Source organism: Pan troglodytes, chromosome 17, assembly GCF_028858775.2.
Source record: "Pan troglodytes isolate AG18354 chromosome 17, NHGRI_mPanTro3-v2.0_pri, whole genome shotgun sequence".
Taxonomy (NCBI): Eukaryota; Metazoa; Chordata; class Mammalia; order Primates; family Hominidae; genus Pan; species Pan troglodytes.
In genome coordinates, this window is record NC_072415.2 from 36,765,421 (window position 1) to 36,787,553 (window position 22,133).

At 41.3% G+C, this 22,133-nt stretch overlaps 1 protein-coding gene and 1 long non-coding RNA gene across 7 annotated transcripts in view; one reads left to right on the forward strand and one right to left on the reverse strand.

Moving 5' to 3' along the window:
- Positions 1-22,133, forward strand: part of LOC104003113 (uncharacterized) — a 157,305-nt gene that overhangs the window by 42,043 nt on the left and 93,129 nt on the right. The window contains exon 3 of the long non-coding RNA XR_001711289.4: positions 5,579-5,664. This is a non-coding gene — a long non-coding RNA (uncharacterized LOC104003113). The remainder of the gene's footprint in view (positions 1-5,578; positions 5,665-22,133) is intronic.
- CHST9 (carbohydrate sulfotransferase 9) overlaps positions 1-22,133 on the reverse strand; it is a 278,764-nt gene that overhangs the window by 12,705 nt on the left and 243,926 nt on the right. Inside the window, exon 1 of one of the 6 annotated variants that reach the window (XM_063795568.1) lies at positions 12,361-12,436. The exons of 4 other annotated variants lie outside the window; for them this stretch is intronic. The gene's annotated coding sequence lies outside the window, so the exon portion shown is untranslated. Of the gene's footprint in view, positions 1-5,385; positions 5,644-12,360; positions 12,437-22,133 lie in introns of those variants that run through there. One more of the 6 variants, XM_009433827.5, reaches the window with a different exon arrangement.

Genomic DNA, 22,133 nt, shown 5'->3' on the forward strand with positions numbered 1-22,133 from the left:
GCTACAATTCAAGATGAGATTCGGGTTGGGACACAGCCAAACCATATCACCCCCTAAAATGGCCACTCCAAATCTTCCATACCATTGGACCGTCTATTTGGAGTTTTAACTCTAAAACCATTTGTCTGCTATCTTCTCCAGAGACTGCCAGGATTACTTCAAAGCCCTTTGTACTTCTTTACTCTGATCAGTGATTTGTAGTACATAAAGTTGTCACTGAAAATATAAAATTTGACTGTGGTTTGACAGACCATAGGGTTATGGGTGCACATGCATGGAAAGTACTTAGCACAGGCCAAATATAAAACTGCCATGATATTTATACTATTACACTGCTATAAATAATAACTACTATTATTGTTGTTTTAGCAGCAGCAGCAGCAGTAGTAGTTATAGTACTTTAATCCCAGGGACCTGGTGAATTTAAAGCCTCCCCATTTGTCCATTATTATTCAGACTATAATTTGTGTGTCCCTACATATGCCCTCACCAGGTCTCTTCTCTGCTTGACAATCAGAAATAAAAATAAAATCCACCTTCCCCTGTGGCCTCTGGACTTTCTGCTTTGTGGCCATCAAATTCCCCTTTAATCTCCAGGGGTTTCTGGAATGTTTGTTTCCAAGACTCTCTGTAAATGAAACTTGGCTGACTCCCAACACTCTGTGTCTCTTGCACTTTCTCAAGTAGATGAAACTTGACTTCCTTGAACTACTTGTCTCTCCAGCCAGAAGATAGGGAGTGATTTCCCTGGAGCCCACGGCTGCTTCCAGGACATCACCCAGCAAAGCCCCCTGTTTCTGTGAAATCAATGTGTTCTCCTTAAGTCTCCCTTTCCCCCTCCTCTTGTTGTCATCTACCTTTATCACTGATCTGTCCACTTTACACACTCCAGCTTCTAACTCAGCTCCTGTCATTACATTTAGTGACTCTGACATCCAATCAACTCTCAGTTCCTTGACCACTTTGTTTTTAACAGAGGAGCTCTCCACTTCACATCAAACTTGGTCATCACCAGAGCCTTTACTATTCCCACCATCTGTCTGACCACTCTTGTCTCACCTTCCTGTTCAGTGTTATTTCCTGGTTTGCAATTCTTTGACCACTTTTCACTGTTACCCAGGTCTTAACAGCCAGCATGACTGGCTCTTCATTCTTCAGCTCTCAGTTGGAAAGTCACCTCTGTAGAAAGGCTTTCCCTATTCACCCTGTCTAGGTTATTTCCCTCCCTTCCAAAATATTTCCTACAGAACCCTGCTTATTTTTCTCATAGCACCAATCACACTGAGAAATGATTTTATTTATTTCCTTCTCTGTTGTCTTTTTCACCCCACTCTACCTCCATTGCACTAGAATATAACTGCAGAGAGGTCTTATCTTTCTTGCTCTCTGTGGTACTAAGCACACTGCCTGGCGCACAGAAGATGTTAAGGAAATAATTCTTGAATAAGTAAATGTGCTTATAATTTAATAGTGGTCTTCTAAACAACTGTTTTATGACCTTGTTGAAGAAAAACAACATTGACCAAAAGGTCAAGTTAAACTTGAATAAACAATTGACCAATTCTTGTTAAGGTGATGAGAATCTGTGTTTAAATAAACCTTTGGCAAAAGAGAAAACAAATAAAATAAGCACATGGGAATCTGCTTGCAGTAAAGTAGATGTGGAGGCTTCGTGTTTAACCTGCCTGCCAAATCAGATCAGTTCAAAGTCACTCAACGCTGTCTCCAAACCTGTCGAGGGTTTGCCAGCAATACGGATTCCCAGGCCTTACTGCAGACATCCTGAATCAGAATGTCTGAGTGTAAGGCCCCTGACTTTAATTTCAACAAGATCCCCAGGTACTCCAGTGGCAGTCATAGCATTTGGGGACTACTGAACTAGAATATAAGAAAGGAAAGTATAAAAAAAGGTACAAGCCTTGAAAAGTTCCTTTCATCCTATCTGGGGGAGAAAGACATCAAATGTAGTGGACTTGTATATTTCAGTAAGAAGAGAAATAACTTGGATGTAGAGTAGGAATGTCACATGAGCCCTCATGCAGACTAGATGCAATGTCTTTCTTGTTTATCCATTTCTCTTTGCTGGAAGTCTTGGATCTCCAAGCAACTTTCTAAAGACTAGTTTAGCTGGGGAGATAACTGCATGAGGGAAAGGTTCACCACTCAATATAAATTAGTGTCCTCCTGTTTTACTGAGTGCTAGTAAGTTTCCTCTAGTCTAACCAAATTGAGATATGGGAAAAGGGTTAATTCTCTAAAGTAATGGCACCAGCGACCCACAAGGGTGGCCACCAGACCTTCTCCTGGAACTCCTCATCTCAATGTCATCCACCTTATAAAATCTGTTATTCGGGTTCGATGACATCCCTCCCAGCCCCCACCCAACTCCATTTTCTTCCAATCACAGCAAAGATTCCATGACTAAGGGGTTTGCATTACTAAAATCATAGCTAATGACATTTCAAATTTAAAGCTCATACCAACAAAGTCCCATTATCATCATCATCATCATCATCTTCACAACAATAGTAAAAGAGTAAAATCTTACATCTCCATTTTCGTTGGGACACTTTATTCTGATTGTCCCTGAGGCAAACATGTATATAAAGCCAAAATTATCCTGTCGCCTTCAAGAGTGGCTCCCCCTGTGTTATTTTCCATTTTTGAAAAGGTCCTATTACTTTCCTGTCACCCACTCACAAAATCTGAGAGATGCTTTAACAATGGGAAAGTAAATTGGCTATTTTACATCTCACAATACTTCTTTTTTTGTATCTTTCTAAATTAATTACCCCCAATTGGATATTCATTATCCTCCTAATTAGTGTCCCTGCAATTATTAGTAAATTATTCTTCCCCAAACATTTTGTTTTTTATTTCTTAACATTTTGAACTGGATCCTCTAGTATCAGTGAACGTCCCCATTCCTTTGCTGGCATTTGCAGCCTGGTGCTGCTGAGCCTCTTCTCCTTTTTCTTTTTTTGCTTCTCTCTTAACACATGCCCTGTCCTCCACTTGCTTTTATCTGGGCTCTTGGCAGCCCCCACTCATGGTCTCCTCCTTTCTTGGGACTTTCAAAATCTTCTAGTGTGATGTAAAAATCCTACTTTCTCCATGACAACCACCCAGGTCTCCAGTGAGTGATTCTACTCCCTTTGAAATGACTATAGCACTTAGTCTGTACTTCCTGTGAGGAAAGTAATTTTATTCCAGCTTCCAAAGTTATTTGATTGTTTTGTTGGAAAAACTCTTTTAACTGCAGCTAAATTGTAAGCTATGGAGGAAAGCTATAGTTTTCCATAAATATCCTTAAAGAGCAGATATTGCAGAGTTAGCTGAAAGACATGTAACTACAGATTTAAAAAAATGAGTATCTAAAAAAAATATGGAAAAATGTGTGGAATGTTCATTAAGTCTGCAATAAATTTGAAAGCCTAATTCTTGTTATTTTTATTTATTTATTTATTTTGAGATGGAGTCTTGTTCTGTTGCCCAGGCTGGAGTGCAATGGCATGATCTTGGCTTACTGCAGCCTCTGCCTCCTGGGTTCCAGCAATTCTTCTGCCTCAGCCTCCTGGGTAGCTGGGATTACAGGTGCATGCCACCACACCCGGCTAATTTTTGTATTTTTAGTAGAGACGGGGTTTCACCATGTTGGCCAGGCTGGTCTCAAGCTCCTGACCTCAGGTGATCCGGCCGCCTCGGCCTCCCAAACTGCTGGGATTACAGGCATGAGCCACTGCGCCTGGCCAATTCTTGTTATTTTTAAGGGTTTCTGTATCAAGCATATCTCCTCTGTGAATTCTTATCTGATCCTCAACACTGATATGAATTATACTTTCCTTCTCCCCGTCAAAGTTGTTGAGCACCTCCTATACATCAGGTTCTGTGCTGGATGCCAGAGATGGTGGGGTTTATAAGACAAGTGTGGACTTTATTCATATAGAGTTGGTATTCTCATAGGGAAAAGTATATTAAGCAAATAACTGCACAATTAATTAATCTATTACCATAGTGGCAAAGGCTCCAGCAAGATACTATTGGAAGCTGGGAGAGCAGAAATGGGGGTCCAGGATACAAAGAAAAGACTGGCCCAGTTTGAGTGTTAAGTCCTCTGTTTATTGTGTTTGATTTTATTCTAGGTAGTTGTTAGGGTTAATTGTTTAGGTAATGATCTCTCTATTTTAATTTCATTAAATGTCAGTGTGCAGTCTTTTAAATCTATATAACCCCCACTAGCATCAAGAACACTATCTTGCATTAATAACATATGTTTGAATTTGATTGAAGCAAAGAATATCATTCCTGTACTGCTCCTTATTCAGGCAACAAATTCACATTGGTTTTATACTGTTGATAAGTGTTGTACATTTGTAAGACCTTATATACTATTGTGGATCCTATGGAAACTATAAAACTTGAGACTTTGATCATTCTTTCATCAATGCATATATATGGAATTACTACTGTATGTTGTTTTAAGCATTATATAAATAAGGATGAGATAGATAAAATTTGTGGCCCTTCAAGGAAACCAAAGTTTAATTGATCTGATGAAAATAAGCAGTTTATGAAAAAATGTGACAATTGCTATAATAAAAGGATAGGTCAGGTATTTGGAAACAAAGAAAAAAGTGCTTAATTTTTCTGGAGAGATTTTTGGGGGCAAATTTCACAAGGGAGCTGATGCCTGAGATGAGCCTGGGAAGATGACTGAGGAGCTACCAGGTGGACAAGCCAGAGATGGCAAGGGCTGTACATCCTGACATCGAGTCTGCTTGGGGGCCAGACTCAGATGACAGGGAGAGGCAGGAGGGGTTGGGCATCATTCCAGGAGGGCCTGGGCTGATATAAACAGTCAGACTTTACCACATATATGATGGGGATTTTCAAGAAGGTCTTGACAAGATTCACGATTTAAAACAAACATTCTGGGGCAGTGGGGAGGTGTGCCTGGGGGCAGAGGGATCTTCTGGAAGATGAATATGATTGTCCATCAGGAATCCTTAGGAGAGGAACTAAGACAATGGGGTAAGAATGAAGAAAAAGGGAGTTGAGACAAACTTAGGAAACTGCTCAGATTCAAAGCATAAGGGTGACAGAAGTGTAAAGAATGGCTCCCCATTTCCTCTCTGAGAGAAGAAATAGAAGTAGCAGTTTTTATGGGGGCTCTGGGGTGGATGTGGGCATTCACTATCTTCAATTTCAGACCTCTTGAGTTTAAGGTGCTTAGAGAGCTGGAGGTAGATAGCAGGACTGAAAAGCTGGGTATAGATTCAGGAGTTGTTGGCTGGTGGAGGTGCAGCTGGATTCATGGGCCTTGAAGGCACTGCCCAGGGAGTAATTTATAATATTACTCTTAATAATGTATCTTTTGTGATTTACCTTGAATCTGGATAGAAGTGCAGTTATATTTCTTCACACCATCAAGGAGACCTAATTGTCTCCAGTCATTGATAAGATAAATGATGGGAGAGGGTGGGGTGCTCAAAAGTCAGTCTTTTCTGGGGACACAGGTCAGTGTGTCTCTCCTGGGTCCCTCTGTGCCACAGCTACTCCTCTTAAATCTTGATTCCAGGGCTTCAGAAGCTGATGGCATAGTTATGAGAGGGGTGAAGACTGCGACTGCATTTCCAACAGACCCTGAGGACAATTGGGAAGAATGTGAGTATGGAGTCCTAATATCCAGTGCTATCTGCCCCATCTCGCTCTCCATCCTCACCCTTTGCCCTTCCACCTTCAGTTATTCATTAAACATGTGTTTTCTGAGCACAAACTGTGCTCCAGGCACTGGGCTGTGCGTTGGTGGTATAGCTAGCAAAAGACAGACTTGGTCCCTGATCTTACGGAGCATCCTTGTGGTCAGGGTGGGGTAGGGAGATACAAATAAGAAAACCAAAGTTATACTTATGGGAGGTAATGAGATGGAGAAAAAACTTGGTGCATTAAAGGGCAAGAAAAAATTTGGCACAGGAAAACATGAAAGAGGAATCCTGGCTCGCAGGTGAGGGAGGGTATCTGGGAGAAACTATGAGCCAGGCAGAATCATTTCCATTTCCTGTCTCTGTGACTTATTTCCTCTCTCTTGAATATACTTCTCCATTTTGTTTGCCTAGTTAATAGACTAGGGCATGGAGCAAGCTGGTTTAATCACTGCATCAAACAGAAGAGTAGATACAGATAAGCTCATTTTACAGATTAAGAACCTGAGCTCAGAGAATTTAAATAATGTGCCAAGTTAACACAGCTATTGCTGGAGCTGGTGTCTCGAATCTCTGTCTTAGTCATGTCTAGCTTTTTTCAGCTGCATCATATATCAAGCAATCTATTTCTTGTTTAATGTCCATTAAATGAACTGATGTCAGGAAAGCACCAGGCATATGCCTGTTACAAGAGAGTATGGTCGTTAAGAACATGGATTTTTGAGTCAGACAGAACTTGTTATGCGTCTTCTGTTGTTTTCTCTCTGGGTGACCTCGGTTATCTTATTTTGTTTTTCTGAGCTTCAGTTTCCTTATCTGGAAAATGAAGATAATAACAACATCTACCTTGTTGGATTATAGGAAATGCCTGTAGAGATTCCTTAATGTAAATATGTTCTCCATAAATATTAGATATTTTTATTGATTTAGGCGCTGAATATTTTTGAGCAATTTCTATATGATAAGCAGTTTTTAGGTAAGTATTTGTTTTTTATTCTGCGTTTTTCATCTCTTTCTCCTCTTCCTTCTCTCTCACAACATGTAGCAAAGTTAAATGTTCAATGGCAATAAAAATGAGTGAGAAAAAAAGAGAAGGATAAGACAATTAAGAGACAGAAATGGGAAAGAGAAAAGATAAACCTAAGTGGAGGCAAAGGCAAAGAAAGAAAACAGAAGAAAAGAAATCACAATTATGGGTAACAGGGAGGAACAGTGAACACTTGAAGAGAGTGGGTAAAGAGAGAAACTACTGAATTACAGTCTTCTCCAAGCTATGAGCTTTAAAATATTTAAACTGCTTCAACACAAAACAGCTGTTTCTGTTGTGAGGCTATTCAAGTTGATCCAAAAAGCTAATTTCTATGGTCCTCTTGGATTCAAGGATTGAAACTATGATTTTATTTGCCAGTTCTTTACATTTTTGGATTTAATTCCTATTTTTTTTCTGCTTGAAGCCAAACAAGCTTAAAATATGAGGACTGAGGACGTAACATAATGTGAATGTCAAGGAGAAGTTTCTATTGGAAATAGTGCTCTGGTTTGACAAGACCATCAGAAGCTGAAAACTGACATAACCTTAATGTATATAAGTAGATAAGGCTACTCCCCAAGGGGTTCAATATGCTGTTATAGATTTATCATTCTATCTTCCTTCCAAGTTTTGTAGGAAAAATGAGATGATTCTTTTGTTTGCAAATTTACAGATAAATAAATCAAGACAGACTTGTGTAATAAGTTGCACAAGGTCACTCTATAAAATGAATGGAGAAGTGAGGAATGTAGTACAGTTCTCTAATTCTAACCCAGTAAACATTAGTTAGCAGAATATCTTGTTTTTTTAAAGAAACTCAAAGCCTTAATGAGGAGCTGCAACTTGTTAAATGAAATACATTCAAAATGTTTGGCCCTCACTATTTTATTTCTTAGGTTTGTGTCTGTACATATTAAATGTGGATGGGAATAGCAAAACCCAATAAATTATATTTGGCAGGAAAGAAGTAGAATAAGTGGTGTTTTCACTATTAGGATTTAAACATTTCATTGGATTTTAGATATCTAATGGATTTGGGATATGGCTCTTTAATATTTCCGTGTATTTAGTTGTCTGAAATTAGTATTGGTCAGCCAGCCTCCCCTCCCCTTGCATTTCAGGTTAATGCCAACAACAATGTGTGTGTCCAGGAGGGTTTGGAGGAGCAATGGAGGGGTGCACCCTGACTCTGACACCTTGTTTTAAAGTATACAGTTGCTAGACAGAGTTCTTCTTCTTGTTCTCTGGAATGCGGTGAAGAGGAAGGAACCAGCTGTCTTGTGTTGCAATTTCAAAATGTCAAGTTTTCTTTTTATGTGTATGTGTTATGGCCATGGATTGACAAGAAAAAGATTTTCACAGGTGAAGGGGAGGTCTGCTCCTCCACACCTGTGGGCGTTTCTCGTCGGGGGGGAGGGGGTGGTACGAGAGACTGAGAAAAGAAAGAGATACAGAGACAAAGTATAGAGAAAGAAAAGTGGGCCCAGGGGATCGGCGCTCAGCATATGGTCTCTGAGTTCCCTCAGTATTTATTGATCATTATCTCTACCATCTCTGAGAGGGGGATGTGGCAGGACAATAGGGTAACAGTGGGGAGAGGGTCAGCAGAAAAACATGTGAACAAATGTCTCTGTATCATAAACAAGGTAAAGAAAAAGGTGCTGTGCTTTGATGTGCATATACATAAACATCTCAATGCATTAAAGAGCAGTATTGCCACCAGCATGTCTCAACTCCAGTCCTAAGGTGGTTTTCTCCTATCTCAGTAGATGGAATATACCGTAGGGTTTTACACCGAGACATTCCATTGCCCAGGGATGAGCAGGAGACAGATGCCTTCCTGTTATCTCAATTGCAAAGAGGCCTTCCTCTTTTACTAATCCTCCTCAGCACAAACCCTTTATGGGTGTCAGGCTCGGGGACGGTCAGGTCTTTCCCTTCCCACGAGGCCACATTTCAGACTATCACATGGGGAGAAACCTTGGACAATACCTGGCTTTCCTAGGCAGAGGTCCCTGCGGCCTTCCGTGGTGTTTTATTTCCCTGGGTACTTGAGATTAGGGAGTGGTGATGACTTTTAACAAGCATGCAGCCTTCAAGCATTTGTTTAACAAAGCACATCCTGCATAGCCCTAAATCCATTAAATGTTGAGTCGACACAGCAATTGTTTCTGGGAGCACAGGATTGGGGGTAGGATTACAGATAAACAGCATCTCAAGGCAGAAGAATTTTTCTTAGTACAGAACAAAATGGAGTCTCTTATGTCTACTTCTTTCTACATAGACACAGTAACAGTCTGACCTCTCTTTTCCCCACACACAGGCAAGGGGGATGAGTCCATAAGATGACACTGGAACAGGGGATTGGCTTGGGTGCACCAGGGGGCCAGAGACATGGGTCATCCCCAGTGACGGGAGTTGGAATGCTCCCCTGGGATGGAGACTGGAAGTACAAGAGAGAAGAAAGTTGTTGTGAGGTCAGGAGCATGGTGGCTGGATAGAGCTTCAAAGTATGAAGAGCATTAGCTTTTGCGTCAGATCGCCTAGGTCTTCCACCTATTAATTGGGTGATTTTAGGACAATGTCATCATTTGTGGCTCCCTAGAATCAGACCTTAAGTCAAGGGTTGACAGCAAGTTATTAATTTAGTGTTGATTCCAGGAAACACTGGCAGGAGAGTAGGGAACTGAGAAAGGAAAGGCACAGAGTATACGGTGGATTATTGAGCAAGTTAGCACAGTGGGAATAGGAGCTGAATTCTACTGAGGAGCCCTCAGAACAAATGTAGAGCATATCTCCCCAGAGTTATTCCACACAATCCTATCAGCTGTGGTTAAAGGTTTCTGCAGGGAGAGTTCTGGCAATTCCAGTCTGCTCTACAGGCGGGCAGGGTGGACTCACTCAGGCAGAGTCACAGGTGTGGGTAGTTGGTTGGAAGTCTGGCTAGAGTGCAAAAGAATGTTAAGAGATGAATAAATATGGGAAGGCACAGCTAGCACTCTTACAGAGAGTCCATTAACATTCCTGAGTCTGTTTCCTCATTTTTAAAGTGGGAATTCCAAGAACTATTTTGGAAACATTGAAATGTAAGTGAAGGCATTGGCTGGGATCCAGGACCCCAAACACTCTGTCTTACCATAGTAAGAGATCTCAATTCTGTCTTCCTATACTCACTCTTCCTTTGGAAGTGTCCATGGTGTATGTTTGTGTCTATGCACACAAACAAGGCTGAGAAAAGGAACACCCTACAACTAGATGGAACCCTAATCCTGTTCAGCTAAGACTATATAGATCTGTGGGAATTCTGTTGCTCAGAGAAGGCAATCCTAACTTTGGGCAGGAGGTCTCTTTGGACCCTTTAACCAAGAGCCATGCCAAAATATCAGCCCTCTGATTCTCAAACTCTGATACTGGGAAAAGATAAGTCTTTTAGAGAATTAACTAGATAAATGCAGTTATAAAGTACCTAGTACAGTACCTGACATATAGTGTCTGCCATATAGTAGGTTTCTCCAAAATGTGAATGCATCCTGTCTCTATGCCTTTCTTCTCTGATTTTCTTTAAATACCGGGCATATCATCTATAACGCTGCTTTCCCAACTTCAGATTAAGATGACCATGGGAACAGTCCCTGTGTGCATAAGCAGTTGACAGAGGTGGATGCTAATTCAATTAATAGTATCCATAGGCCAGCGAGCAACCAATGAGGGGACCTGGAGCAAGAGACACTGTCCAAGTGGGTAGAGAGTAACTAGCTAAATCAATGTGTCCATTTCTCTTTTGGGCTGTAGACTGGAAAATATGGAGAGTGGCCAGTTATTACGGGGTAGGAGGAGAGAGAGAGAGAGATGAAGAGAGAAGAGGAGGCACAAAAGTAGCAGAATAGGAGTCTGAGAGGGCATCTGAGTGAAGATAAGGTGAAGCTGGGGGCTATGACGTAAGTGACACTCCTTTTCCAGGAAGCAGCATATACCTGCTCCCAACCCTGCCCAACATGCCAATGCCTACTAGTCCAAAGCCACTTGAGTCCTGGGAGCAGCATTGCCATGTGCGAGGGTAGTAGGGGCACTGGCAGGAATGCATTCCATTCGTCTCACTGGATTAAGCATCTACTGGTCCCAGATCAGATTGGCCTGTGTCAGCACCTTTGAGTGAAACACACGCCCCTCTGGCTTATGTCACTTGCATATTTGACAACTCAGCTATACCTAAGACAGCTCCCCAAAGCCTGGTCTAACCCTCACTGGAGAGCAGGCAGCTCACACTCTGGTGCTACCATGTGTTACCTGGGCCCTGAGTTAGGAAGAGAGATTGCCTGTGGTATCAGATCATGCCATGGGGATTCTGAGTCCATGCTGAGTGGGGTTTCTTTTCAGGATTTCATTCTGAGAAAGAATGCAAAGGAAGAATATAGAATTACACTAGCAGCAAAGCAGAAGGACAGAAGGGAAGACAGGAGTAAAGTGGGTTGTCATATGATGAGGTCAGAGTGAATAGAGCACTAACAAAACTAAGCGAGCATCAAATGGATATTTGCAAGGTCTATGTATGCATGCATTCAGATACATTTTATCATCTTTATTTTTTAGAATATTATTTCATTAACTCTAAGTTTTGCAGCTTTTTGGGGTTTCCAAAATGGGTTACCTCTCCTAAAAACAGTTGTACTTGATTCAAGATATCAATTAAATGGATACTGGAGGCAGCCATGGCCACGGCCTCTCCTTTCGTTCCCTTTCTTTGTGAGGGCAAGTATAAGTTGCACTGATCCTGACCTTTTGGCCTGAGGATGGAAGTCTTCAGTATCTGTACAACTTTACTCCCAAGAGCTGGTGTAGAATGAGTTCCTCTGGCCATGGGAGGATCGCAGAGGGGCGCCTGCCACCAGCAGCCCAGCCTCAGTAAATGCAATGTGCAGTTGGCAGAGGGGAGGGAGCTGGGGGCACGCCAACCCTTTCTGTTACTTCCTGTAGGCATAGCCCAAGTCTCAGGAAGCAGAATATACATGGGGTGGGGTGGGGTGGGGTAGGGTGGGGGAGGTGAGGGGAGCTGTTTCTGCCCCCACCCATTACCTACTAGTCCAAAGCCACTTGAGCCATGGGAACAGCAATGCTAACCACAATAGCTGCAGGGACCTGGAAGGGGACTGGTGATGACATCCAACTGCAATGCTCTTTTACATTGACATGTTGATGGACAGGAGTCTACCTAGTCTTCTCTAGAGATACACATATCATAAAGCAGGCAAATATAACTCTCTAAACATTCCTTAGATGCTGTATCATTAACCCCTTCCCTCACTACAATTCTGTAATCTGCACCTTGGGAGGAACAAACACGTCTTATTGCACCTTGCCCAGAAATAGTATCACAGCTTATTAAGTCCATCTACTCCCCACACAAGGGATAACGACTGTCCACAGAAGGGGTAAGGAAGTCTCAAGTGCCACACAGGGAATTTTCCTAGGGCCTTCCATCATTTTAGGCCAATAGTAACTCACCTATAGCCAGTACTGTAGCAAGTTGAAAGTGTATGGATTTGGGTACCATTCATCTGTAAAAACCAAAGAAAAGACTTGCCCTTCTGGATTAATTCACAGACCTGTGGGAAGACCCTCTTGTCTCACCTGTGACTCATGACCATATTTTGAGATCCCCAAGTCCCTGGAGCCTGCTTCCTCCTGAGCAAAGTGGGTTGTCTTTATTTCAATTGGCAAGGAAAGTCCATTTGTTTGTCTCCACTCCTGCCAGGGCTGCACTCTCCTTCAGTTACAGAAGACCTCCTGAAGCAAGGCTGGAGGGAGAGACTGTGTGGTAAGAGTGAGTTTTGAATGAGTATGGACTGAGGGCTTCACATGCACCGGATGCTGCACAAAATAATTGAATTTAATCCTCTCTCCGGCTCTGACAGGTGGTTGAGATCATATTTTTATTAAACTTACTCAGCATTTTATAATGGGCAATTAATTGCTGGAGGTGGGATTAAAATCCAGTCTTGTCCAGCTCCAAAATGGTATGTCTCTCACTACCTAACCCATGCTTTCCTCTCAGTGACATCACATCTGCAACTATAGGAGTGTTTCCTTGCTATCAGATCCAAGTGAATACTATCCTTTGTACTGAGTTACCTTGAGGTAGCCAAATGTGCCAGAGTCAACTCTAGTTAGAATGAATGAGGACATCATCCCACCTTTGGTTGCTTCAGCTCTCCAATTTAAAATAATATATGTTGGGTACCGAGAACTGATGCTCTACTGAACACCATTCTTGGAATGACCAAAGTACTAGGCTCTTGCTCCTGGAAAACAATGATATAAGTCAGCACTGTCTGGACTTTGGGTCTCTCCTCAGGCAGCATAAACCACACAGAGATTGTGATCATCTGCTCAGCTTTTATGCCAGCCTTGCAACAAATCTCCTTATCTTCACGGGATCTTTATCTTCACTTCTGCCTCCACACTACTGTTAGAAACACATATACTGAGACTTGGTGGTTACGGAGGAATAATATCTTCACTCCATCAATGTTGGTTTTTTTCAAGAAAATTTATTTTAAATCTTGGCACTTCCACAGCTGCAAATCTGGGAGAACAAGCCAGCACTTGTGGAGCTGTGTGTGTTAGCTGGATCAGGGGTGAAGGGGGGCAAGCTGAAGTACCTTTCAACCCCTGATAAACTCCCAGGGACCAAAGAACCTGGTCCCCATGGCTTTTTATCACTGAGATGCTAGCTCTATTATGCCATCTCCATGGTGATTTCTACATTGAAGAAGAACATTTATTTCCTGCCACCAGTAAGAGACCACCTGAGTGTTCAGTTGCAGTATCTTCAACTCCCCAGATGCATCAGTAGCATTGTCTTCTCTGGGCTTCTCTTGTAGAACTCTTTTTTAGCAAAGTCACGTTTCCATATTCTAGGTAGTAACTTATCAGATGGATGTTCAAAAAGATGGAAGCAAAGCATTCATGTATTGCATTTCAGCTATTTTCTGTGGAGTTTTATCACCCTTCAGGTGGTTGTCTCCAAAATAACAGGTGTCATTCTGCTCTATTAATCTGGTTCCCCTACCTTTATCCAGGCACTTTTCTCTTCAGTGTCTTCTTCAAAGTATTTCCAGTTGCCCGCCCTGAACTGTTTCAGAATGAGGAGGACACCTGGAGGAGTCTACAGGTGCATAGACCAATTTGCAAAAGAACCTGTGAGCCAACGTAGGTTGTGAGATGCATATCCCACATCCAGTTCAGCCCAGTAACTTGGGAAATGGGGGAGAGGTAGCTCTGAAGACCAGACAGTACATTTTTACCCCCATCCATGCTTGCAACTATAAGTTCATCTTAAATTAGTACTTTTAACCAAGTCAACCTCAATCACTGGAATAGGATACCCAGCTGAAAAACTTGGGGTCACTGAATCAATCTCTTATCTATAAGAGATAATGACGCCTACCCAATGGGGTTCTGAAAAATATGTAATGCCTGACATGTAGTGTATACTCACTGAATGTGGCTTTTAACCACAACCTTTATATTTTTGCCAAGAGTATCACCTTTCTGCAGCAACCCTGAGAACCTTGCGCTAATCTTGTCTTAGATTCCTTTCCTATATTTAGACACCAAACTCCATTCATTTTCCCCTTGAAATGTTCATTCCCATGATCAAGATTTTGCTTAAACACATTTTGTTTTCATGTCCAGATTATTACCTCAGCTGGAAGAATTAGTAAGCAACGCATTCACCCAAGAAGTATTTACTGAGCACCTACTATGTGCACTATTTTCTGGTGTTGGGGCTAGGGGGCAAACGACTCTGACAAGTCTCTGTTCTCAAGGTACTCACATTTATATGGATGAAGATAGATAACAAACAAGGAAAAAATTGGACAGACAAAAAATTTAGGTGGTGCCAAGTATGATGCAAACACTAAAACAGTAATGCAATAGAAGATGTCAGAGGGAGAGTGGGAAGGTTACGTTAAATAGATGTCCAAGGAAGATCTCTCTGAGGAGAAGCTACTAGGGCTGAGATCTTAATGACAACGAGGAACCCAAGGGCTGGAAGCAGAGCGTTTCGAACATGGCCAGTGGGTGCAAAGGCCATCACACGTGAATGGGCCTGGCCAGGTGGAAGGACAGAGGGCAAGGCCGTTGTGGTTGCCCTGTGAGTGCGAACGGCCCAAGATACGATGAAAGAGGAGGTCGGGACCACACCGTATAGGAATATCAGATCATGGTCAGGGCTTTGGATTTTACAGGGGTGCAGTATAAGCCATGGGGAGTTTTAGACAGGCACAGAAGTAATTTACATTTTCTTTCTTTCTTTCTTTTTTTTTTTTTTTTGAAACGGAGTCTTGCTCTGTCCCCCAGGCTGGAGTGCAGTGGCGCGATCTCGGCTTACTGCAAGCTCCACCTCCCGGGTTCACGCCATTCTCTTGCCTCAGCCTCCCGAGTAGCTGGGACTACAGGCGCCCGCAACCACGCCCGGCTAATTTTTTGTATTTTTAGTAGAGATGGGGTTTCACCATGTTAGTCAGGATGGTCTCGATCTCCTGACCTTGTGATCCGCCCGCCTCGGCCTCCCAAAGTGCTGGGATTACAGGCGTGAGCCACCGCGCCCGGCCGTAGTTTACATTTTCTAAAGCGTACTCTGCCAGCCAAGTGGCAAACAGACTTGGGCCTCTTAAGAGTGGAAGCAGGAGGAAACCCGAAGAGCCTGGAGAGAGACTGGTGGCTGGTACCAGTGGAGAGGGAGCAAAAAGGAAAATACAGGATACAATTTCAGGAAAAATTTCATACCAATTTCCTGAAGTCATTTCTGAACTCGAACATTTTCAGTGCCACCACATTGTGTTTCCTGCTGAATCAAGTCTAAATCACTTCGGTTTTTAAAGCCTTCCACGATCCTTCCCTGAACACTGTAGTTTTCACTGATGGTTGGCTGTTTCAAACTCCCATATGATCCATACTGTATAATTAATAAGCAAGCAAGGAATAACACACCGTCTGCTATTCTGTGCAGTGTTTCAGGTTTTTAGTTTTCTCTTTCAAGATAGAAAATCCCTTTAGAGTACGAACTCGGCTGGCACTTTCTTCCACATCCTGCATAGCACTTAGCAAAGTTCTGTACACAGGGCACATGTGGAAATTGCTTATTGATTGATTAAAAGCATATATCACTGGCATTTGTCTCTTCAGTATTTCTCTTGTATGAAGAAGGGTGATTATCTGTCAATATTCATTGCATCATTGAACCAATGTACAATGCATTAATCATCACTGAGATAACCAGATGAGGGTTTATTGTAATCTCCTTCTATTTTGCTGAGATAATTTCACTTGCTTTAGAGTTTATGAGGCCATAAGTGGCTCCCATCTGTTGATGAACATATTTCTAAGAGTCATTTAGTCTCAAGTATGGAATACTTGAGGGGAAGTTAAATTGTAACTTTTATATTAAGTGTCATCTTAGTAACAGAATCAAAATTGGAAGCATGTGTTCAATTTTGGTTTTTCATTTTCAAAGCTTTAGGTCAGGCAAAGAATTAATTTCATTTGTTTACAAAGTAGATTATGCCTAATAAAATCTATTTTGTTTATGGTCACATTTTAATCAATCCACTGCTTTAGAAAATGAGAGAATTCTGATTGGCTAATCATTCAACATAGTAAATTACATTATTCCACATCCACAGAACACTGGCCTAATTGCATTATCCAGTAATGATAAAAATATTCCTTTTAATACATTTTGAGCAAGGCATATACCAGTGATGAAACAGGGAAGAATCTTGTTTATTCCATCCTTGTTTGATGAGCGACCACAGAATATAACATAACACTTCTGTGTATAAGAATTTTTTCAACATTAAGGATAATAAGGACAAGGTAGTTTTCACTGGATCCTTACTGGTACTCTGAATTTTCACTATTTGTCCGCATTTCTTCTCCTTCCCGGAAATTTGTTTTCTGGGAAAAACAAGTGCTACTTTGTCAAATAAAGCTTAAATAAAATTGGTTTCAATTTATGCATAATAAAAGGAATGCCTAGTGACTTTCTATCTCTAGTGGGAGGTAGAAAACTCTCCAGGGTGACTTTATTCACTCCAGAGGTTCTGGTGAGCACCAAGGAACATTACCTCTGCAAAATGCAGACATACGCAAAAGGATACATCAAATTTAAGAGAAGTCCGTAGATAGATATCTGAGGGATCTGCCTTAGGGGATGTAGACCATATATACAACACGAATTCCACAGAATTAGCCTGGTATTCACGATCACTGTTTCTTAAAACATAACTCTTTTATGTTACCAAGCAACTTTTATCTGAGATGATGACTACTCGAATACTTCTTTTGCATTATCGCCAGAAAATATCAAGTTTTCATTTGAGTCCTTAATTCAAGTTCTTTATCACAAGAAGAAAGAATAGCATGGATAAAATGGTTTAAAGGTAGCCAAAAAAAAAAAAAACCATTGTATTTTAGAATGCATATTCAAACATATTCCAAAAAATACTGTATTTTAGAATGCATATTCAAATATGATGACAAGTGGGCTCTGTGGCTCATATTGACAATAGCTTTAACCTATGAAGTGAGTGTCTTTCTACACGGAAGTGATGAGTTACTGAATACTGAACGGCTCTACTAAATTGTGCTGTTGGCTATTAGAACTTGGCTACTGCCTTTTGTTGCTATGTGTTGAGAGAAAAATCTCAAATGATGATGCTAACCATTTTGCTAATAAAATATGCTAAGCTGAAACATTTCAGTTACTCAATTCATCTTCTGGTACAGATGCTAGCAAGCAGAGAAGGATATGATTTGAAAAACTCAACAGAAAGGAGGAAAAAGACGAGAAAAAGATTGACTAGAAAATTATTCATGGAATATATTTCACCAGCCGATTGGGTGTTAGCATCTTAGGTGGTGTGGTTAATGCTAATTTACATTAAACGGTAAATTAACTATTTTTCATAAATGGTACATTTTCAGTACGGAGTTTCAGTATTCCATATTTTCTCACATGGGTACATACACAATGACACTGTTATTACTAACAATAAAGAACTTGTAAGAGAGTTTTTAGAAGTAACATAGTTTTCTAAGAAATACAAAGAAAACATTTTATAGTGAGTGAAAATAAAGGTTTTTACTTCAAATTCTCTTTTTATTTCCATGATATTTCTGCCTGGGCTCTGCCAAGAAAAACTGGCAGTGGGCAACGGATTATGCCAATGTATACTTTTTTCCCCTCTGAGTTTTTAATCTCTTTTCAGTTGACAAATAGTTTTCTCTTAGACCAGATTCACTTTATTTTTCACTTACTTAATTAAAAAAGTAATTTACTGTTCAACAGGGACCCCGGAGTATATGTATGCTCATCTTCATGGTTAAAACACTTTGAAAAAAGACATACCACATCATAAAAATCTGTATTCCAGGGTCTCAGAACAGACTGCTTCAGTACTGATGTCAGAATTGGGGGATTAATTAGGGTGGTCATAAGTGAGATCACTTAATTAATAGAACAGCTTCCAGAAGAGGTGGGAGTGTAGTATAATGGTGGAGAGAAAGGAATTCAGAATGAGATACACCTGGATTCACATTTGAGGGCTGCCACTCATCAGCTGAGTGCCATTAAGGAAAGATATTTAAAGCATCCCAGAATAGTGGCTGTTGCTCACACTGTAGATAGCGTTGGATTGCCTTATTTAATCCTGGCGTGACCACTTATGCATGCATGATTTTAGACAAACTAATTCGCCTCACTAAGATGAATCTTTTGATTTGTTCCTACTTCGCAGGGTCACTGTTGTGAGGTTTAAGAGAGATAATTTAATGTAAAATTTAGCATAATGCCTACACACAAAAAGCTTGTCAAGCATTTAATAATAATACCAAACATTAATATTACTAATATCGTGCTAAATGTGGCAGGACCTGAAAAATTAGGAAACCTGATTTCAAGCCTGAGTTTCCACCTGTATAAAGTGGAGATTAAAATCCTGGTCCTCACAAGGTTGTTGTAACAAAACATGAGATATGGAGCACTGAGTGATTAGCACAATTATTGATGGCAATTATTCAGAAGTATTGAGTGCTTGAGTGAGAGCTGTCTGTATATTTGATTGTGAATCGTTCTCACAGTGTTTATTCCAACCACTATTTTCTTCTTGGTGGTCATGCTTTTAAAACATCTGAAGGCCATATTCTCAGCTTTGCTTTGTCTTGTCAATCTAGATACCTTTCCACAGGTACCCTTCACATTTTAACTTTCCTGGCTTCCAATTAAAGAGGCAAAGCCCAGCACTTTGACATTTACACTTAAGTATTTTCTAGGTAGAAGCCATCTGACCTTTAAAAAAGACATCTTTTATAAATTCTTCTTTGTTAACCACCATTAGTGTCACCACTTTTCGATCCTTTCAGTCCTTCTTTCAGGATTTTGAAAAAGACTCGTAAATTGGATAGCTTTTCTAAAAGTGCAACTCTCTCAATTCTGAAGGTAATCTTAAAAGGGAATTAGGGACAAGTGGGATCTTTACTAGCTCCATTAGTGCCAAACTTGCAAAGAGAAACTATCTTTAAGTCAAAATTGTCTCCTTGAGTGCGTGGCCATTTTGATAAGAATAGTGCAAGGTAATGCAATCCCACTTTAAATTTAGAAGTTCTAAAGTTCACACTACACTGAAAAGTCATCAGTGAGTGGTATTGCCATGCTTACATTAGAGGAAAGAATCAGGTACTCAAGTCTTGAACCAGGCAAACCATTTAATGTTCTGCAGGCAATATGGATATGGACATACAGGTAAAAAGAAGATCTGGATCTCTCTGCCCTTTAATTCTTTCATTTCCTGACTGTGTGACCATTATTCATAATGACCATGTGCAGTCTTGGCTTGTTCCTTCTGTTTTTGGTTTAGAATCCTTACCTGGGAGGGGAAGGAATGATACCTTGTTCCTGCCTTACCAGAATCAAGGACACAGCAGGTTTGAACATTCTGGTGTATAGGGAGTAGACTCTAAATTTAGCAGCCCCTCTAGCTACTAGAATAAAAATTTAGTGATCTGAAGAATTTACATTCTGCCAGCAGTTGATCGAGTTCTTATGATATGCAAGGCCCAATGTTGGACATGGAAATGAACCAAACACAATCTCTTCCCTTTAGGGCAATACCAGGTAGTTTCAAAAATCATGTTGGGATATAAATGATTAGAATATAGGGTAGAAAATATCTATAGCAAAAGGGCAGAGAAAATAAAATGGGGTCATGGAAGAGAGTGAGATTATTCTTGGCTATGTGATAAAGGAAAGCTTCATGGAGAAGGTAGTATTTGAGTTAGGTCTTATATGAGTAAATTTTGTACATGAAGAGAAGGGGATTAGTATGTTGATGAAATAGTTTTATAAAGAACCAATAGTTTTATATAAAGGAGTAGAACGGGAAATAAGTCTAGGAAGGTGGGGAGAATCCTCTCCAAAGGAGTACAAGATCCCAAGGCTTTGTATTTCATACTCCAAGGTTAGAAACGTATTGTATGGCTTTCCATCAGAATCACATATTGAGTTTTTGAAATTGCAAATGTCTGAGCAGGATCATTCCCAACATTTGTGGGACCTAGAGCAAGAGCATGAATGGAGGTCCACATACTATATGTCGAACTATTTCAAAGTGTTAAAGGAAGCTGCACCCAAGACCTGGTCCTTGTTCCCATCCAAGGGACTGCTTTGGGACTAGGAGGCTTAAGAAGCCCTGCTGTCCCTCAAGGCCATCCTGCACTAGAGGCCTGATTCATTGCTTGGAACTTCACGGGGGAAACAGGACGGACCCTGGACTTAGCCTGGGGACTCGTGGGCAGGGCCTGCATCTGCCCCCATCAAGGATGGAAATGACTCAGTCCAGGTCTTCTGGTTACTGAAGGAAAAGGTTCTCCTACCTCATGTTTTACTTTTCTGATTCCAGATTACCAGGAGGTTCTAAGCACCAGGTGAAACTATACTCACCCACTCCACACCCCCTCCCCAAGCAGAGGGGAGGGTAGAAGTACAGTTACCTGGGGAACACAGTCTGCCTATATATCCTCCCACTTCAGGGGCTACTGGGTGGCTATCCAGAAACTAAAGCATCCCTTCTTTCTTTGATTTCACAGGGCCCACACAGCCTGACCTCTCTCAATAAGGGAATTTCACTCTTTTATTGGTCTATCCCATTTGCCCAGATGACCTAGTTCAGCTGCTATGTTCCTTTCCATGTTTTGTGTGCTCTCAATTGGTCATGAAACTTTAAAACATGAGGCTCAGAAAAAAAAAATCTGTCTTTGCATGACTGTGTTTGTGATGCTTGGAGACTCCTAAAGCCTGTGACCTTTCTTGGTCTCGTCTGAGGGTTGTGCTGTGTCTTAACCCAAGTCTAGAGCTACTGACCCAGAATGTCTTGGGGTTTGGATTGGAGATGGGGTCTCAGGATCTGTGTTAACAAGTTTCAGGGGTGACTATAATGCCCAGTCAGGGTTAAAATCACTGTTAACAATAGGGGAGGTTTTTCTACTTAGTTTTTATTTCTCAGCAAGATGATATTTTAAAAAGCAAACTGCAGGAGAATGGAAGATGAATAGAAAGGTGGTGAGGCTAACAGGAGAGCCTCAGGAAATCACCGAGCAAATGAGACAAGGGCCTGGATAAAGCAGGGGTTATGGGTGGAGGTGAGAAGCTGGTTGGGAGAGGTCAACAGAAGATCCCATCAGAAGTGCCCAGTGCTCAGAGGGAGTGATGGAGTCGAGGATGACTCTGAGGTTTCCGGCTTGTTATGGGTCATATTATGTCCCCCAAACAGATATGTTGAAGTCCTAACTCCTAGTACCTAAGAATACAACCTTGTTTGATAATAGGGTCTTTGCAACTGCAATTAAGTTAAGAGAAGGTCATTGAGGGAAAGCCCTAAGCCAAGATGGCTGGGATCCTTATAAGAAGGGGAGGGACACAAAGGGAGGGCAGCCATGTGTCCACAGGGGCAGAGAGTGGAGTGATGTGGCTGTAAGCCAAGGAATGTCAAGGATTGCTGGCAAGCACTAGAAGCTAAAAAGAGCAAGGAAGGATCCTTCCCTACAGGTTTCAGAGAGACTATGGCCCTGCTGACCCCGTATTTTGTATGTGAGACAATACATTTCTGTTGTTTTAAGGCACCTGTTCATGGTACTTTGTTTTGGCAGCCCTAGGGACCGAATACAGAGCTGTAATGGCCTGCACTGGTGTTGCCTCTCTCTGCACTGGGTCATCAGTGAGGGCAAGCGTTTCTCGTAGACAGCACCTGTCTATGAATGTTCTCCACAGCATAGACATCCTCTGCACCAGAAACAGAGCCTCATATTCGGTGTTCCTCTTTGTTATCTAGCTGCACAAA